The sequence below is a fragment of the Condylostylus longicornis genome, unplaced genomic scaffold, assembly GCF_029603195.1.
Source record: "Condylostylus longicornis isolate FDR11 unplaced genomic scaffold, ASM2960319v2 ptg000001l, whole genome shotgun sequence".
NCBI classification, from domain to species: domain Eukaryota; kingdom Metazoa; phylum Arthropoda; class Insecta; order Diptera; family Dolichopodidae; genus Condylostylus; species Condylostylus longicornis.
The window spans coordinates 7,789,370-7,810,188 of NW_026577970.1; positions in this window are offsets into that span (position 1 = coordinate 7,789,370).

Consider the following 20,819-nt stretch of genomic DNA (forward strand, 5'->3'; position numbering starts at 1 on the left):
AATATTTTGTTTTTGCCATTTTCTTTCTTTTTCTATTTTGTATGTAAATTTTTAAATCACATACAGACATATACGACATCATTATCATTTTCTTCTGTCAACAGAATACAAAAATTTAATAGCTAAAAATATCAAAAACAAAGGGAAAATCAGAATAAAATAAAAATAAAAAAAAAATTTTTGCATCGTATATCGCAATCGCAGTCATCAACGTTATGTCACAATTCATCAACGGATTCAAGAGAATCATGGAAATGAATGAAAAGACGGGATTGTTGTTCATAGTTGTCTGAAACGAAAATAGTTGATTTTTATATTCTCATATTTGTATATAAGAAAGTACAATCAAAAATAAATGAACAAAATTCTAGACGTTTTCATTGTTTTTTGCTTAGGGATTAGGTATGTAGGTTTATAAGTTATATAAGATACAATGGAGTGCTTGTAATTATTATAATTTGTATTCATAATGCATAAACTTAGGAATTCTTGTAAAGTTTGTTGACGAAATATTGAGCAGGGAAAACATATTCAAATTTTAAAAGTAATTGATTCAAAATTATAATATTGAGTTGGTTTTATATTTTCAATAAATCAATGATAGCTGTTTAGTGCATTTTCAACAAAATTGAAAAGAAATGTTTTTAATAACTCCACCCTGTTCGTTCATTCACCATTGTGTTTATTAACAAAACTTTTATACCATTCAAGTGCAAGAACCTTTTAAACTAGAATATAGATTTTATATTAAATCTCTCCTTCACCCTCCCTCACTTCCTTAATAACAGTTGCTTATTTACTTATCGTATAAAAACAAGAAATATTTTATCGAATTTGCAAAAGCACAAAAATAGTTAATTGCTTCTTTTTGAAAAAGCATGAGCAAATACGGTAAAGATAAAATAAATGTCAAATTGTAGAATTTTAAAATTTTAGCAGCTTATTGTACACATTGTTAGACAGTTTTTTTTCTTGTTAGAAAACCACTTTTACCTACGCTTTCAATTTATTTTCTCTCAAAATTAGTAAAATTAAAATTTAATGCACCACATTCTTTCGAAAGTGTTAACGTCTTGCCAACAATTATATACAATTATTTATTTTAGCTCAACTAAAATTTTCCATCGAATTCGACCGATGACAAATTTTAGTTGAGTATTCGATTTATTATTAAAATAACTAAACCCATGCGTTACGTAAACGCTTCCGTTAATTTTTTTTTTTTCACCCCAGGGGGTTACCAATAATTATTATCTATTCTATAATGTAATAGCCTAAAGACTGCGCAAATTTAGCAGAAAAATAGGTAAATAATAAACAAAAAAAAATTTATTGCCTTCCCGTTCATTTTAAACAAACGCTGTTATACATACAAAATCAAGGAAAACCGTTTCAGTAGGTATAAACCAACCGAATTATATGCATAATTCCTCTTCCCCGTCCCCCTCCTAGAAAATGGTTGTCGCTTTTAAGTAATTTAATACTTTTATTTGTGTTTGAATTGAATGTAGGGTAATATTACCCAGCAAGCATAATATTTGCTTAAACGTATTATCAATTAGTTAAAATAAACACCTCAATTTTATTTATAATATTTATTAGTAATTAACCGTGGTGATTATTTTTAATTTAATTACTCAAAAACCTTGAATTAAATTATTTTTAAAAATAGACCAACTTAATTAAAATTGATAAATCTTTCTAAATAATTGAATGCTATGGAAAATATTAATAAAACTTTTGAGGCGCAGTATTAATATATGTACGTATGCGAGAGTGAAAAATTAGTAATATTTTACATAACATGAATAACATAAGATAAGAAATTTTAGATTTTTCCAAAAATAACCATCAGAAATAATCAGCACTATTAATTAATTCACAAAATTATATATAAAGAGATCATATAAAGAGAAAATATCAGTTGATTGCAGAATTTCTTTCCGTTCACATTAAATACAATCATTGCGGAAATGGTCGTTAGCATTTTAAATGTTTTAATCGCAATTGCAACATTAACAAGTTTTTCAATACCAATTTCATCATTTAAAGATCATAACCATGAAGAAATTATAAAATCATATTCAGATCAACTAAAGAGTAAGGTAATGTTCACATTTGATCCTTGTGTATACTTTAAAGAATTTTCCTGTGGTAGAAGAGAAGAAAATATAAATTTTGAAACATATTCAAAAGAGAAAATAGCAAAATCAATAGAATCAATGTTTATTGAAGATGACCCACAGAATGAAAATGAAATTAAATTAAGGGATTTACATTTAAGTTGTTTAAAAGATATTCAAGAGACTGGAGGTTCAAAAACAAATCCAAAAATATATCAATTATTTGAAATATTTGATTTAAAATTCTTAAATAGTTCAGATGGATTAACAAGTAAGGATGTTGCAAATACTTTTGTCAAACTTTATTCAGTACTACTTGAATTTACTTTTGGAAATTATCAATTTAGATTAGAAACAAACCAAAAACCAACACTAAAAATTGAATCCGATATCTGGCCTTCGGATCTTTACGACGCAAAATATGATGAATTTCCAAGTGAAGCTCAATGTACAGAAAATATTATTAAAGAAATTCATTATTTTTTAATTAAATTAAGTGATAAGATGAGTTTTTCTACGGAATCGTTGTATTTAAATTCTATTGATGAAATTGAATCGCGTATACCATTAAAAAATTTGAATTGGAGTGATTTTTTCGATAGTTTTAATAAATTTTTCAATACAACAATACAAAGTGTCGATATTGACAACTTCAGATTATTTAAAAAATATGTGGAATTCATTGATTCAACAGAAAAACATATTTTAATTAATACTATAACTTATAAATTTATAAATAAATTCTATAATATGAAATGTAATGATTTTGAATACTTTTATCGACATGGAGTTTTAAATCGAATTTTAAATTCTGATTATCAAATTTTTAATCGATATTTAAGTTTAATTGATAATTTTCAATTGTATTATTCAAAATTAATAAGTAAATTGAATATTAATAAAAATGATTTATTTATTGAATATTTAAATGAAAAAAGAGATTCTGTTAAAAATTTTCGAAATTTATCATTAAATGAAATTACAAATGATTATTATTCTGGATATAATAGTGATATTAATAATTTTTATAAAAATTATGTGAATATTCGAAGAAATTATGTAAAACTAAGTTATTTAACACAAAATTCTTCTAAAACATCATTAGAAAAAAGTATAGTTGAAGGTGATTATGATTTCTTTATTACTCTGACATTATTTGAAAATAAACCATTAGTACATTTTTATACAACAATGTTTTACGAATTGTGGACGAAATTTTTGTCATATTCTGATGATTTTTATTTAAAAACTGATTTAGAATCCGATTCATGTTTATATAAATACCAATTAAATAATACAGAAATAAAAAATAAAGGTCATATTATACAAAGATTAGTGTATAATAGTATTCAGTATATAAATTCACTACCAAATAGTGATTTGTATAAAGAAAAACAATTAATTGATGAATTCTATGAGAGTAGCAATAATAATGGTAATAATGAAATAAGGAATTATGATCAGCTTTATTTCATTGGGTTGTCGCAATATGAATGTGTGAAAATTATTCGTTATCAGAATATTGTGGATATGATTGAAGGTGATAAAAGTTTTATTCAACCAATGTTGATGTCAAAAGAATTTTCAATATCGTTTAATTGTTCTAATAAGCCTTACAATGAAAAAAGTAACTATGATAATTATGACAATGATTATATTCTTAAACTAAATGAATATTGTACTCAATCTGATTGTTATAAAAATATTCATCCAATTATTAAGTTAATTCTAAATGATTGTTATAAATTTGAGTGAACAAATGAAAATTGTTACACTAAATTTGATGTAAAAATGTAAGTTTTAGAATCAATACAAAAAAATTGTTAAATAATTTTGTTTTAAAATAATTATTAAATAAATAAGTTAGAAATTGAATAAGGCGCCTTTTTATAAAACTTATTGTCGATATAAATAATTTTTTAAAAATGAACAAATCCAGATGGTTCCTTCAAGCCTATATTAACAATAAGGAATCAAAACCAAATTTTATTTTAATTAATAACCTTAAAATGTTTCTTTCCATAAAATACTTATGAAAATAGACAAATTATATAAGGAGGAAGTCAAATGAATTCCAACAGCTATAACTTTAAAATTATGACCTTAGTTGGTTTGATATTTTTGACATTGTATATCTTTTAGATATCGCCGTTTAGCGCAATTCGAATAAAATTGGAAAAATTTCACTCTGTAGATTTTAATTTCACTCTGTTTTTCCACTTATCCGTCTGTTAACAAAACATTTTTGTATAATCTAGTCTAAAATATCGAGTTTTTGCTTATATCTTTCCATTCTTCCCTCCGATAGTATTTGTCTCTTGACTTGTTGTATCAAAACCAGAATTATTTTTCAAAATTTGAAAATGTAGAAAAATAGTTAATTTCTTCATTTCGAAAAAGCATAGGCAATTATATTGAAAACAAAAGGGCCATTCTGATGAACGCTTAAGATTAAAATTATTTGTTTTCTTAAATTTTCAAATTGATTTTTCAATTAGATGTTAAATAGTAGACTCTTATCTATCTTCCTTCTTCCACTTTTGAATTTATTGCCTCTCACAACAAGTAAAACTTCAATTTAAAACACCTTATTTTTGCCGAAACTGAAGCAAAAAAAATAACGGTATTTCAACCATTATGTTACATTAAGGCTTCTGTTATTTTTACTGACTGCATTGTGTATACAATAGGTAGATTGTGTAATGGCAACAAATTTTGCATATCGAGTTTTCGGTAGGAACGCACTTCTCCATGTTAGGAATGTGTAAATAAACTATTTTTAGCAACCTGTCGGTCTGTCTGTGTACGCGTGTATCTCAAGTTCGGCAGAACCGATTTTCATGAAATTTTAAATGTAAGTTTATTACGACCATGGCACAGATTGATCCACTTTTCGGATATATCAGGACTCGGGAACTCCACTTTTTAGCGGGCCTTTTTTACATTTTTGACCATTTTGAAGAATATATTCAACAGATTTACTTGAAATTTCATACATAAGCTTCATTCAACCGTACGTGGAATCTCCTAAGTTTTGGGAGAAATCAGGTATCAGCAACTGGAGGTTTACTGCGGGCCAAATATACCCTTTTACGTATATAAAGAGAAATAATCAATCAATTTCCTTGAAATTTAATATTTAAATTCGAAATATTAAAAAAATGAACACAAAAATTCATAACGGAACGAACCATATCTACGGAACGAATTAATGGAATTTCTTGAAATTTGATATTTAAGTTCTGGTTGTAACCGAAACTAACTGGCGAGAATTTCAGGGAATTCGGGTAGCACAAAGCGAAACTCTACTAAGAGCCAAATTTACATTTTTCTAGGTATGTTAACTATAAGCTTGCTAATGACCTAAAAATTGGAAAGTAAGTATTTAACAAGCATTTTTAAATTATTCTGTGACACTTTCGCTTAACTAGACAATACACATGGCAGTAGGTTATATGCTGACCTAATTAGATTTTTTTTTTCTGCTGATGGTTTGCAATAAATTGCTAGTTTACAATCCATTGATTTGGTTCAAAATTGTTTTTAATGATTTTTTTTCAAACTTCTACCATACAGCTAATTTTAAATCAATTGACTATTTAAGTCTGCTGATTTAAATTATACAATATATTGTGCAGTTTTTTACACTTAAATCTAAAACAGTAGGCTGCATTCTAAGCCATGTAATATTCTAATTTTTTCTTATTTAAATTTATAATTATAAATACGTATATTAATTTATATTAATATACGTATTATAAATGTTATCAGTTGGTTTTAATAAACACCTAATGAGTATTTATTAGTTAACAGATGATTATTTTTAATATACTTACTCAAGAACCTTGAATTAAATTATTATTTAAAATAGACTTACTTTCGAAATTGATAAATTTTTCAAAATAATTGATTGCTACTGAAAATATTAATAAATTTGTTGTGGGAAAGCATAAACATACGTCTGCGAGGGTGAAAAATTAAAAGTTACATAACACGAATAGTATAAAAATTTAAATAGATTATATTGAAAAAAAAAATTGATGAAGCCAGCACATATCCGACCGGAATGTGTATTCTCTAGCTTAGCGAAATTGTTACAGAAAATTTGTCTTTTATACAATTCTTTCCAATTTTGAGAGCATTCCAAAAATTTGATCCATGATCAAATCCTAAAGATTCCACTATAGCATATTACCAAAGAAAATATGAATTTGGGTCTTAGTAGAGTTTCGTTTTGTGCCATTCGAATTCCCCGAAAAGTTTATCAGTTATTCCAAAAAAGTTTCTGTAATAGCCAGACCTGAAATATTAAATTTTAAGAAATTCCATCGTTTAGTTTCGTAGATATGGTAAATTGTTTTACAACCCCGAAATTAAATATTAGGTTGAAGAAAATTGATTGATGATTTCTCTTTAAATTCGCAGAAATGTAAAATCCGCCCAGTGTCCAGTAACATAGGCAAAATAAATTCGAAATTTGATGCCATCACATAACCTACCTTATTGTACGCAATGCTGTCGTTAAAAAGTAAGATAAGAAGGTTTTGATTCTTCTAAAAATAATCTTTGCAAAAAAAATAATCAGCACTATTAATTAATTCACAAAATTATATATAAAAAATAATATAAACAGAAAATACATAAAGAGAAAATATCAGTTGGTTGCAGAATTTCATTCCGTTCACATTAAATACAATCATTGCGGAAATGGTCGTTAGCATTTTAAATGTTTTAATCGCAATTGCAACATTAACAAGTTTTTCAATACCAATTTCATCATTTAAAGATCATAACCATGAAGAAATTATAAAATCATATTCAGATCAACTAAAGGGTAAGGTAATGTTCACATTTGATCCTTGTGTATACTTTAAAGAATTTTCCTGTGGTAGAAGAGAAGAAAATATAAATTTTGAAACATATTCAAAAGAGAAAATAACAAAATCAATAGAATCAATGTTTATTGAAGATGAACCACAGAATGAAAATGAAATTAAATTAAGGGATTTACATTTAAGTTGTTTAAAAGATATTCAAGAAACTGGAGGTTCAAAAACAAATCCAAAAATATATCAATTATTTGAAATATTTGATTTAAAATTCTTAAATAGTTCAGATGGATTAACAAGTAAGGATGTTGCAAATACTTTTGTCAAACTTTATTCAGTACTACTTGAATTTACTTTTGGAAATTATCAATTTAGATTAGAAACAAACCAAAAACCAACACTAAAAATTGAATCCGATATCTGGCCTTCGGATCTTTACGACGCAAAATATGATGAATTTCCAAGTGAAGCTCAATGTACAGAAAATATTATTAAAGAAATTCATTATTTTTTAAATGAATTAAGTGATAAGATGAGTTTTTCTACAGAATCGTTGTATTTAAATTCTGTTGATGAAATTGAATCGCGTATACCATTAAAAAATTTGAATTGGAGTGATTTTTTCGATAGTTTTAATAAATTTTTCAATACAACAATACAAAGGGTCGATATTGACAACTTCAGATTATTTAAAAAATATGTGGAATTCATTGATTCAACAGAAAAACATATTTTAATTAATACTATAACTTATAAATTTATAAATAAATTCTATAATATGAAATGTAATGATTTTGAATACTTTTATCGACATGGAATTTTAAATCGAATTTTAAATTCTGATTATCAAATTTTTAATCGATATTTAAGTTTAATTGATAATTTTCAATTGTATTATTCAAAATTAATAAGTAAATTGAATATTAATAAAAATGATTTATTTATTGAATATTTAAATGAAAAAAGAGATTCCATTAAAAATTTTCGAAATTTATCATTAAATGAAATTACAAATGATTATTATTCTGGATATAATAGTGATATTAATAATTTTTATAAAAATTATGTGAATATTCGAAGAAATTATGTAAAACCAAGTTATTTAACACAAAATTCTTATAAAACATTATTAGAAAAAAGTATAGTTGAAGGTGATTATGATTTCTTTATTACTCTGACATTATTTGAAAATAAACCATTAGTACATTTTTATACAACAATGTTTTACGAATTGTGGACGAAATTTTTGTCATATTCTGATGACTTTTATTTAAAAACTGATTTGGAGTCCGATTCATGTTTATATAAACACCAATTAAATAATACAGAAATAAAAAATAAAGGTCATATTATACAAAGATTAGTGTATAATAGTATTCAGTATATAAATTCACTACCAAATAGTGATTTGCATAAAGAAAAACAATTAATTGATAAATTCTATGAGAGTAGCAATAATAATGGTAATAATGAAATAAGGAATTATGATCAGCTTTATTTCATTGGACTATCACAATATGAATGTGTGCAATTTTATCGTTATAGGGATTTGATAGGGAATGTAATTATGGGTGAAAAAAGTTTTATTCAACCAATTTTAATGTCAAATGAATTTTCAATATCGTTTAATTGTTCTAATAAGCCTTACAATGAAAAAAGTAACTATGATAATTATGACAATGATTATATTCTTAAACTAAATGAATATTGTACTCAATCTGATTGTTATAAAAATATTCATCCAATTATTAAGTTAATTCTAAATGATTGTTATAAATTTGAGTGAACAAATGAAAATTGTTACAAATGAAATATGAAATTTGATGTAAAAATGTAAATTTTAGAATTAATAAAAAAATTTATAAATAATTTTATTCTAAAATAAATAAAATGCAATTGCACAATATTAAATATCTTTTTACATAATATTAAAGTATTTTTCATGAAAGTTATTTGGTGAAAAATTATCGGATGAAATTTACTCTTCTTGTATAAATTTACTAGTTGCAGCGAGTTGGTTCAGGTAGGTTAATTCAATAATGAAATATTATAGGTTTATAATACTTAATTATCAAAGCATGAAGTATCTTCAAAGCGCGATGAGGATGAATAAGGAAAAGGACGGAGCTCTTTCATCACTTTTTCCACGGACGATTGCAGTTTGGAACATCTACGAATAGGTAAAGCCTACTGCGAAGGCACACAAGAAGACGACAAAGGGAAGGGAGGCCCATCAGAAGTCCTTATCTAAAGGCCTATGCCCATAAACAAGAATCTTAAGAAGCACTATGGCTGTGAGGTGCATCCAAGTAATTCTTCTACGATAATCCTGACTAATAGATTTATAAAGGATCACTTCACATCGTCCTTATCCTAGAGTCTTATATAATTAAGGATCAAATTAAATGGCTATCAGATGAGTTTGTATATGTAATGCAACTAGGGGCAAGCTTAGAGCCTGAATCTTGTTCAGTAAAAGATTAAAATATCTTCCAATGCCAGACTTCTGTTATAAGGGTCAGGTGGCTACAAGCCAGACTTCTGCTATAAGGATCGGATAAGGTTTGTTGCATGCTCATTCTATCTCCCGAGAGAGGGTGACCGTCCCGACGAGCAGCTAAAGGACCTAGTGTGCTTTTGTGGAAGGATGAATTTTCAACTGATAATAGGAGGTGTGGCAAATGCCCACCACACCGTCTGGGAAAGCACCGGTATAAACTAGAGAGAAGAGTGCTCACCTGAATATATAGTAATAAGCTAGAAATTATGAGTGAGGGCAATAGGTTAACATTTGCAAACGCGATCAGAGAGGAGGAATATTCCATATAGATGGGAATTTATGCGGAACGCTTCTAATGGATGGAATGTGTTACTTATCTATTTGTATTAGGACCAACGAGGACATTATGTCGGCTAATGAGAGTCTATTTTTGATTCCTATCATGGGAGTTTTCCAATCAAGTCGGAGCGGAGCAACAGGAAATGCCTATGGTTTAATGGGAAAGTTTCAAGGCTAAGACTAAAGAACAGAAAGCTCTTTAATGGGGTCATGAAGTCAGGTTCGTGGGAAGAGTATAGACACTCACGACTTATAATGAAGAGACAAGGAAAGCAACTCATGGAGGGCGTTCTGCAAAGAAATGGAAAAAAAGTATGCCTTTCCAAAAAATATGCCGGCAGACTGGACCTAATGAGAGAATCTCAGCTAACAACTTATCAATTTCTTACTGGCGAAAATGTTGCAGGGAAAAGACTGGCCCACGACACTTATGGAGCTTTCACCGAGAATGACCCAATTTTTGGGACAGCCATCTCAGACGTCTGTCTTTCGCGGTATAGCTTCGATTGGGGATACGAAGTAGTGTTTTCTGATCGACGCAGTTTCCTGATTTTTGATATACTGATGGGTCCAAAACGGACTTGGGTGTGGTATCAGGCTTGTACGGAACGTGGATTTGTGTTTCAAGCTTAAATGTGTGCAATAGAAATTTCATGAGCATTAACTTAGAAAGGGAATATAAAAATCGCACAATATATGTGATCTCAGATAGTAGGGAGATTTTGTTGCCGCTCCACATTCAAGCTGTGTGCTAAACTTGTACAGTTGACATTGATAAACAGGGAAACGCTCATTTGGGTGTCAGCACACAGCGGACACAAGAGCAATGAAAACGCTGATGAAATTAGGTTCGTGCAATTACAGGTTTCTTCACTGTTCATTGTCCGGAGAAATATCACTTACACAAACTGGGTAAATCAGACTCAGGGCGAAGAGACGAGCATATATATCCTACGTGACTTTCCTACTCTGGCTGCGATGGCTGGAAAAATAAAAAAAAAATCTTCAAAGCGGACTCAGCCGATTATAAATAAAAATGTTTTAGAGACAATATTATTTGAAATAACAATAAATCTCAGTTGAAAATAAATCAATTCATATTGTACTTCCACTTTTCTATTCAGAGATTAATACGAATAATTGCGATATAGTGTGTTATACCTTAACGTAATTAATTCTTCAAATTTTCTAATAATAAAATTTTAAAAATTATGTCCTTCCAAGAACAATAAAATTATGTAAATAATTGTAATATGAATATGTTATAAATACATACATAATATTTTTCTTTTCGAATGTTTGTATATTTATTTCATGACCATTTTAAATATTCTCACTTTTAATATAATAAGAAAATAAAATTTTTTTTTTCAAATATGCATGTGCACATGTTTATATTGCGCCAGTCAAGCGTATATGCACATATGTACGTGAAATTATTGCATAAATATTATTATAAATTATTATAATAAAATATATAAATGCTTGAAAACAAACAAATAAATAAAATTTAAGCGTACATTTTAAAAACGAACGAACGAACGGATAAATAAACAATGAAACGAAGAAATAAATTTATCTGGAATTGGAACGAGCAGTAAAACGAACGCAAAAAAAATAGAGAGAAACAAAACAATACAGCAGTAGTGAGCAACAAAAAAAGTTTAACTGAGCGCAAAGAACATGAATGAATGCAATAAAACAAGAAGAAGAACAAAAAAAAATTATTCTAAAAGTTGCTATTGCTACATTAAGTAGTATAACAGCAAATTGTATATAGAACAGCAGTAATCGCAATAATAATAATGCTATTATAATATCAGACTCTGACTGAGGATATAAAACAAAACGGAAAAAAGAAACAAATAATATGATAGAGTAATGAGTAAAAGGATATTTTAAAAAAAAAATTTTTGTTTTTTTCGTATTTTTTCGTATTTTCATATTATCCGACAGGATAGAACAAATTCTTCGAATATAGGATGGTTGATGGCATTATTAAGATGGTGAAAAATATTACAACTGTCTAGATAGTTTTTTTAAAAGTTATCATCGTCTCGTCTATTCCTGGAAAAAGGAATGAAGAAACACTAAAAGGAAAAAAAATTTAAAATGACAAAACAATTGTAAAAAAAAAATTATTTTTTTTCCATCACACTTTTTGTGCCTGAAAAGTTTTCCCTAATATTATTATAATTTTTCATAAATTTTCCTATTCCTTAGTACGTATGAATGTAAACGTTCGCTACAATATTTGTAGAAATAGATAAATATGTATAGGTAAAAATGCATGTTTGTATTATGCAAAAAAATGGACAACATAATTATGAAACATTGAAAAACTGCGCTCAAAACTGTAAAGTTATTATGACTGCAGCTCTGAATATGCAGCGAAAATCGTTCTGTGATCATTGGTGTACCGTACTTTTACCTTAGACGATAAAAGACTTAAAGCTTTGAAGGGTTTATTTTTGGGTGCAATTAAAATTAATAATTCTTAGATTTTGTTTAGTTGATTTGAAAATTACACACCAGCTATAATTATTTTAGAATAGAATCCTGTCTCATTCAGCCTAAGTTGATGTTACTCGAGTCATCATTTTTCTATTAAGCTTATTCTTAAAACTACAGAAATCTTTCAATTTTGAATTGCTTGCGTTTGAGTTAGTTAAAAAGGTTAACAATAATTTTTATTTTCTTCATAAAATTTTAAAATTCTCGAGAATCAATTGATATTAAAATTTTTGTTCCTTTTAAATTAATTGGTTTTAAGTAGAGTAATTAATGACTTAAAGAATTTGGTATCATAATTTTTTAATTTATTTAATGGTCACCTCATTATAAATTTAGTTTTCTTTTAAAATTTTAAAGACATTGGGCTAGTATCTTAACTTGTTAAATAAATATTTTGCTAGTAGATTAAATGCTTTATAATAGCAATGTATGGATAAATGTACCGACATGATTCACATATATTCAATCATATTTAAACCTAAAAATGGGTTTTTTTTTTTCATATTATATGAGTTGAGTCACATATCATTTTTATGGCTCTTGAAAAACTTTAAGGAAAAATTTCTTCCTTTTGTTTTTTGAATTTTTTTCTCTTATTTCTTTTTAGTTTTATATTTGTTTTTGCAACAAAATAAGTAAAAAAAAAATAATTTTTTGTTTTCTTTTGACATTATTTGATTCGAAAAATACACAAACATACATGTCCTTTATTTTAAATTGTATTTTTGCATCCTTTTTTCGTTTTTCTTATTTTTTTGTTTTCCTTGTATATTTTTGAGTGATAAAATGAATAAAATCAGGACATCAGGGTAGATAAAATGTTGTAAATCTGCATTTTTTGTTTTGCCTTTTCTTTTTTTGAATTTTTAGCACATTTCCAAAAGTAATCTGCTTGTTATAAACCTCTAGTTTATCTATGCGTTTGTAATGGTTTTTTGGTTAAAATTTGCATGTCATTCAAAAAAGTTAGACTTACATTTTTAAAATATTAAAATTTTTCTATCACTGATGTTCTTGGAATTATTGTTGAAAAGCTCGATTTTCTGAAATTTCCATATTATAGAATTCCAAGTAAAATTTTTAAATTAGTAGCAATATGATGATTAATATTTGTTGTACTACATTTTTGGAAATTTTTATATTGCATATCCACTATCATTAAATTTAATTGGAGCTTAATGAAGGTCAAAACGATCAAGTAGAACTTTATAATCTCAAAAATCTTAAAAATTTTGAAAATTTAATAAAGCAAGAATTTCAATTTCTACGTCTACCTAATTTTTATTTAATTTCCATTTAAATTAAACTGAAACTCCTAAAAGTAGGCAATTTTTTTAAGAAATTTCCTATAATATCTCTTTAAAAATTTTTTTTGTCATTGAGATTCTGAAATTCTCTATAAAGATTATAAAAGCTAAATCTCTTTAATATTCAATTTTGTAGATTTTTGAAGCTTGTATAAAATTGTTTTATCAGTAAAAGTGCTTTTATTTTACCTCTTTTATTCTGAACTAAAACCTATTATTGTTTTATTATTATTTTTCTATTTCAATGTTGCTTTCCTCTTGTATTTAAAGATAGAGAGAGGTAGAGAAAGAGACAGAGGTAGAAAGATTCTATAAAGAAAATAAAATTTATTACCTTTTTTCTTTTTGTTTTATTTGTATAGTGTCCAATGAATTTTCTTTAGGATGTTATGAAAAACATAACCATGTATAAAGGTTTTCTAAATTTAGGTCTCTTCTGCAATATGGTTGTTTTTTAAAGGCATTTGTTTCTATCTCTATTTTGTTTTCATAAAGGATTTTTTTTTAAATATTAAATAAAATTTCTTTTAGTAATAATTTTTGAGGATGACTAAGTTCATAATTGAGTTTATAATTGCAAAGAATTTCTCTTTAAATAATTAACGAAATATTTAAAATTATTGAATTTTTTCTAAGACTCCTTTAAAAATAATTTACTTTTCAAATCAGGAATAATTCTGACCCCTTCCAATTATTTAAGGATGAAAATAAATGTGAGAGTTGTTAAATATTCTGTGACGACATGCTTTTTAAAATAGCGCACTGGCACATTTCAAGTGGCTACTTCAAGTAATTGCTGAGTAAAGATCTCAGTCGTTATTTTAATTAATAGCAGGCAGTTTATCGATCAAATTATATTTTCCCCAAAAGATCAAAAAAAAATTAGCGAATATAATTTTTTAGTATGTATGTCTTCTGCACAGAACGAGCATCTCCCTTCTCACTTACCAAGTAAGATAGCGAGATAAACGATCGGGCCCTTAGTAATAAATTATTAAAATTTCTTAAAAATAACACACTTAGACGCTTTCTTTTACAAGTAATTTTAAGTAAAGCTTTTTTACAAGAGGATTGCGACAAAAACTTCCTAATAATAGAAGGATTCGGACACTTAATAACCCTTTGCTAGGGGTTAATAATAATTTGAGATTAAACTTTAATTGAATAAATTCTTTAAAGAAAGACAAGGTTGTAGTGAAAATTTAGATTTTCTGAGTTTGGTTGTTATTCTTATATCAATGGGCAATATTATACGCAAACATAATAAACTAATAAAAAATATTATTAATCTGTTCTAAGTTTTCACCTGATTAAATATTTAAAAATTAATTAATCGTTATATATTCGAGCGTCATTTGATTCATATTGTGAAAATTTTAAAATTAATGTTAAAAAAATATTTGTATTAATAAAAATATAATAAATTCATATAATATGTACAGACATGCTTACATACTTTATATTTTAAAATGTGAACTCGAAATTTATTCGCCATCATGTTTAAAATTTCCGCCTCCGCCAATTTTATAATAAAAAATTAATTGAACAAATTTTTTTCTAAAGTACATAATATAAAAAATTTTTTAATTAATAAATTAAAATAAGAGTTTTTAATATTATTGAAAAACTTTATGAAATCTACAAAATTGATGATAAATTTGGTTAAAGGTTGTTACCACTGAATTTTTGAAATTTCAAGCTAAAAAATTAAATAAAAAAAAATTTAATTCAATTAGCTATGATCTATGATTTTAATTATTAAAAATATTTGTCAATTGTTCTTATAATTCAAGAAATTTCAAAAATTTTAAAAGACCAATTTCATTTGAATTACAGAAAGCATACGGTATAGCAAAGTTGTTTAGCGAAATTTGAATATTTCCAATTAAATCTTCAGCATTTCAGCATAAAAAGAGAATTTTTGAAATAATTTTCAAAATTTTAAATAAAATACTTATCTGGTTTTCATTATGAAGAAAAATTGAAAAAAGCAAGAGTGCCAATGTCCTGTTCTAACTAATTAAACTTGGGGAAAACGTGTAATTTTAAGTGAATTTTAAAAAATTTCAATCAAATAAATTAAGTGATACGAAAAATTCATCCCGAGAATTTTCGGATATATCCTTAAATAAGGGGTTCGATTTTCTAGAATTGATAAAAAATGTTTGACAATGGACTATTTTTGATATTGAAATTTATAAGCTTTCATTGTAAACTAAAATAAACTTCTGTCTAAAATTTGTTAAAATAAAATAGTAATTTCCAGCTCGGGATCTAAAATACATGCAAAGTAAGTATTTGCAATGGGCGTTGGACAAGAGGGGTGGATTAAAACAAAAACTAAATTTTAATTTCGGGCTTTAATTCTATGACTAATCTTTCATTCAACGTGGTAAAAATTTCTAGAAAGTGGTTTATTATGTATAATGGCAGGAGTGGGGTGGAGTGAAACAATGGTGTATTTCGTGAAGCTGGGTAAGGCGCCGATGTTTTGCGTGTATATGATCGTATTTGACTTTTCTCTACTTCTCGATCATATTTTTGTCTTTTGAAGCCTTTCATTTGAAGCCTTCATGCTTCATATTTTGAAATTTAGACTATGGCTGCAGTACAAAAATATACTATATCCCTATTGCAGAATTTGTCAAAAGAAGTGAACCATATTCTACTACTTGTTTATAAATTTTATACAATTTAAATCTATTAATGGACACAGTAATCTTCCACCATGTCCATTATGATTCTAATGTAACATAAGTATATAAATATAAAATTAAATTAGAAACTTATTAAGTACTTAATTTTACGTTGTAAAATATTTTTAGGTCTCCTCTTTTTCTTTTGTTTTTCAAATTGCATACCATTCAAAATTTTTCAAATTTTTGGGCCAACCAAATTCTATTTTATCAACATTTTAGAAATGCTTCCAACTTAATAAAATAAAAAAATTTCTTTAAAATATTAACAAAAAAAAAATAAAATTTAATTTATCTTTACCTAAAATACAAATCAAATGAAAAAATTTAAAATAAAAAAAATTAAATTCGCGCTAATCAAATAACAATAAAACCAATAATAAACACTCCTAGCCGCATGTTTGAAAACGAAAAAAAAAACCAAAGAACAGCAATAACAAGTAAAACAAAAACAAGTAAAATGAGCTAAAAAATATTTACCCTTTACACGTTTTTCACACAAAATATAAAAAAAAAAAATAAAAGCTTACACAAAATTTCATATCATTTAAAGAGCGTCGGTTCGTGGCTGGCTATAACAACGCGATCAATTCAAAAAAATAAAAACAGCAGCAGAAGCAGAAAAAACGACAAAAAAAAAACTCGCGTAGTTTTTTTTTTTTGTGCTTGTGTTTCGGTAAACGCAAAAGCGTGAAATTCTCGTTTATCATATCACACAAGTACCCCGGTTAAATAAAACAACAAACAAAGTCAAAAAAAAATGTAAGAAAATATTTTCAACAAAACAAGAATGAAAAACAAGCAACTGAAAAAAGAGAAACGTGAAATATTGAATAAAATCGAATTTTAGAATTCAAACACATGTATGAGTAGATGTTGATACATACATACATATGTATGTTGTGTATGAGATGAAGATTATTGTTAGTAATTATGTATGAACACATAAGTATGCGAACTTGTGTGCATAACATACGAAAATTTTTTTTTTTTGCGAATTTGAACGGAAAGTTTTAAAAGTCACTAATCTTATTCATTACCATTTGTATTTATCTAAATTTAAATTAAATCTATCAATGCCACTCTATACAATACAGTTTATTTTAGGTGATCGTAATCAAAATCGACAAATTTTTAGGATTCTTCATTCATTAGAATGCGATCTACTTATCGCCGCGTGAGTTCTTATGTGTTTTATTCTACGTTTTAGATTTTTCTTTTTCAAAATTATTATTTTAGAGTGAAGACACTATCAAACCCCTTCAATTTTGTAGAAATTTTTTTAAAATATTGTTAATTCTAGATTGGGAACTTATACAAAATTTACTGACTTTATTTACGTATTCATTTTTAATGAAACAATATTTAAAGTTCGCAAGAAGGGGTTAAGGGGTCAATAATTTTATTAAAAATTTTACTCAAGGCTTAGTAAAGTAAATTAGCGAAAAGATCTCAAAGCTTTTTTGGGTGCTGGGCCGCAGTGAGCACATGGGCAATGAGACGAATTGTCAATATCTGTTATCAAGAGCGGACTTGGCTTTCTACTCGAGGGGAACCGAATCTTTGCTGAAACGCAACTGAGGGACCTCATTATGCTAAGCTGTTCCTTCCATCTTGCTCAAAGAAATTTTCTTCAGAACTTCTACCAACAGATCGAAATTGGATTTTTGCTATTAATGGCTTTTCCACTGGGAATTGTCCGGTGAAATATCACCTTCACAAAGTTAATTGAACTTCTTTTTGTTTAGATTCTGCCGGAACGATCAGGATACGGCCATACATTTTCTGTGTGACTGTTCTGCTCTGACGGTCGAGAGGCGCATATTGTTTAGCTGTAATTTGTCAAAGGCGTATATTCAGTATTGGAGAGTTCAATTTCAACTCGCTGAGATATATCTCCAGGTATTTACTTGGTACCGGGGTAGTATAACTGGGCCATGGGAGGACTACAAAAAACTACGGTTAGCTGTTTGATTAGAGAGGAAGAGTTCCTTTACTCAGATTTTTCTTCAATTATTAAAAACAACAAATAATTAGTTACACCACGTCAAACTACCTTTTCAAAACGTCAAAATTATAAAAAAAAAATTAACTTAAATTTCCAAAATTGTTTGGCAATTTGGCAATAAAAAAGGACTTGCCGCATTTAACCGGTTTAATTTGGCTCAGTCTTAATCGAGCTTAGTTTAATTGCGCATATTCTATTTATATTTAACGAAAACACAAATTAAATTTTTTTTTTTTGCCAAATAAGAAGAGTGTATGCAATTTTAACATTTGCCAATATGACATTCCTATAAGATCAAATTCCGTTAAAGTTTAAAACAAGTTTTGGAAGTCATCGACTTAAATAAATCTTATTCTATATAAGTTAGTTTATTTCCGAATCCTGAATTTTTTATTGGCTTTCAAAATTCTATACCGAAATGACTGATTTATTAATTTACAAAAAAATTCCTTTGTCTATCTCTTTAGACCAGCTGTCTATCTATAGAGTTTACCCTTAAAATATCAAGATGAATAACATTTTGTCTTTGAGTCTTGAATGTAATCTTCAATGTAAAAAGCGTTCAAACAGTGCTTTTATTTGAAACAATTCATAACTCGGACACAAAACAGTTTTCGGATGCTGAAATTAAGAATTTAGTTACAAAATTGACTACTTTACCAATAATCAGAACAACAGCTGTCATAAATTCACCTAAATGTCAATTTAAAAAAAAAATTTTTGTTGCTTTAAAATTCGAAATATAACGGGACTTTACCGTACTCAATAAAAATATTTGTGTATATTAAAAATCAATTTATTTTTGTTTGTCCTCTTTTTTTCTTGTCTTCTCTTTTTTTTTTGTTATTTTTAAATTTTAAGAGTGCGAATTTATTCGCAGATTTGCGCTTCTCAAATCATCATACACACAATATAGAAAGCATAATAATAAAAAAACGAAAAATGACAAAAAAAAAAATTAATAAAAAAAAACTAGTAAAAAACCATACGCAAACCAGTCGCAAAAAAAAAATGTTTTTCCATTAAAAAAGAAAAAAAAAAAAGCTTTAAAAAATTTAAAAAAAAATTTTTTTTTTTGCCATTTTTACGATACAATAAATTCCTATGCTGAGGTTTTTTTTTTCTGCTATTGTTCCCAATTCCATTTTGTTTTTAGATAGTCGTTCGGATTTTTTTCTTCTATAAATTTTAGATAGAAGAGGAAGAGTACCGTAAACCAAATTGAAGATAGAAAAATTAAATTTATACTAGATTTTACATAAAAATTTATTACATCTAGTTATTTATGCCATCATATGGGAAAGTTTTGCTTAGTCTACGCACAAGCAAAATTATAATTTTTAATACTACATTGTATTTTTAGTGAAATTTGTATTACTAATTTACTAGGTCAGTAATTCAAATGAAAAGTAATTATTTTAATAATTGAAGAAAAGAAAATGAATAAATTTGTTTAAGTGATGTGGGGAGAGGTAGTCTCAGAATAGGAAATAGTCTTATATTTTATGAACTTAACGAAATTTTACTATGTGGCAGTAATTGTTCTTAAACTATGCCATATATTGTACAAGTCATTTGTGAAAATCTCGAAAATTTAGAAAAATTTAAATTTTTCCTTGCCATTCAGAATAGTAACAAAATACAGAGGATTTTTTACAGACACTACAGAGAGCATTCCTCAGTCGCTTGTTATTTATTTTTTAATATGGAACACGAGTTAAAAGAAATAACACCTTAAGCTTGCCAATTATACTTAGACTAAATGTTAAAAACTAATTAAATGTATACTTTTATAAAACTGATAAAAAGCATAGTAAACAGCATAACAGCACATAAACAGTATAAACTCGCCACCAAATTCTATCCCGTCGACAATGTCTTTGAAACGGAGTTTTATATCCAGAAATTTTTTTGGTGACAATTGATCTGTCAAAAACAATGTTCAAAATTTGATAAAAATGCAGCTTGAAATCGAAAACTATTAACGAATACATATTTGCCTTTAGGACTTTTGTTCACATACACATGTGTTCCGACCTATTAAAGATCTCAATATTTTATAATAGATTTTAAAGCCAGATATTTCAAAAGTTCTACATAATACGGAACAGCAATCTTATTTTTGATTAATGTCACACAGAAGCAGGCAGAGATTTAAGTAAATTTTTGGGAAAAATGCAATCCATAGAGAAGACTAAGGCATAAAACCCCATACCAATGTCTGTATTTTTTAATTAAAATTTATAATTAAAAATTTTGTATCTGACTATTTGTTTTTGTCTTTGGACCATAAATATTTTGTACTAAATTTCAAATTTATTGACCAGTGTTGACATTCAGTAATTTTAATTGAATAATAGAGCGACTAACAAAATGATCACACACAGTGTATAATTAAAAAAAAAAGCGAAAAAAAAGAAAAAAATGTACAAAATTTTATTATAAAAAATTTTTCCGACTCCATCTAATAAATTCTCTCCAACCTTGATAGAAAAAAACAAAA